This window comes from Gallinula chloropus (assembly GCF_964237585.1).
Source record: "Gallinula chloropus genome assembly, chromosome: 26".
Lineage (NCBI taxonomy): Eukaryota > Metazoa > Chordata > Aves > Gruiformes > Rallidae > Gallinula > Gallinula chloropus.
The window spans coordinates 4,016,643-4,017,712 of NC_140111.1; the positions used below are offsets into that span (position 1 = coordinate 4,016,643).

At 64.2% G+C, this 1,070-nt stretch overlaps 1 gene segment (V, D, J or C); it reads right to left on the bottom strand.

Moving 5' to 3' along the window:
• On the bottom strand, positions 1–807 carry LOC311201097 (Ig heavy chain V region 914-like). The segment is given in 2 exons: positions 750–807; positions 1–335 (listed from the first exon to the last, which is right to left on the bottom strand).
• Between the last annotated feature and the right edge of the window lie 263 nt (positions 808–1,070).

The window sequence follows — 1,070 nt, forward strand, 5'->3', positions numbered from 1 at the left end:
TCAAAGACTTAGTGGATTTCCTGTCTCTGTGCGAGCTGCACAGAAGTAGTGGGCAGAGTCCTGAGGGCGCAGGTACTGCAGCTCCAGAGATGACTTGGACTGGGCATTGTCTCGGGAGGCCTTGGCCCGACCTTTCACTGATTGACCATAATCTGTAGTACTTGATGAAGAGATGTAGGACACCCACTCCAGACCGCTACCCACTGCCTGACGATACCATAGAATATTGTAATTCTGGAGGGTGAGTCCGGATCCTTGGCAGGTGAGGGTCACAGTCTGCCCGGGCTCTCGAACGCCCCCGCCGCTCTCCACCAGCCGCACCTGCGCCCACAGCCCTGTGGACAGAGAGCACAGGCAGCCAGGCAGGGTGTGCCCATGGCCCAAAGACCTTCACCCACCACCACAGTGCCCCAGGCCCCATCACAGCCACAGCTGCCCCCCACCTCTCTCCCAGCAAAGCCCCGCGCTCGGGCTAATGCTCTGCCTGACTTCCTTAGGGCTGAGCCGGGGCTGCTGCTGACACTGTGGCCCTGACCCACGGAATCACAGCCCCTTTCTGCGCCTGCCGCTACCGAGGCTCGGCCTCCCCTCTCCCCCACGACACCCATGCCCTGCTAAGGAAGACAAGCACCAGACAACAGCAAGGGAGGAGCTGCAGTCCCGGCTCCCCAGGATGCGCAGGGCCGCTCCCTGGCAACCCCAGCGCCGGGTCCAGTGGCAGACTCAATGCCTTCCCACCCTGCTCTCACCTGCCGGCTCCGCAGCCAAGGTGAAGGCCAGAAGCCACAGCCCCAACCCAGCAGCCATCGTGCCCTGCCGCGCCAGGCTTGGCCGTGGCTGAAGTGTCTGCAGAGAGCCAGAGAGGAGCTGAGCAGAGTCACACTCCTGCCCCCATCCTACATCCACCCCGATCGGCTCAGCCCCTTGCCGGGGCAGCGCTGACGCCACTACCCGCCCCCAAAGGCAAGGTACAGCCCAGCACATCAGGGGCCGCACCCCCCCTCCCCCGGTGCCACCGCCCCTTTGGGGTGACGCGGGGAGGAACGAGTGTCAGGGCCCTGCAACAAGGC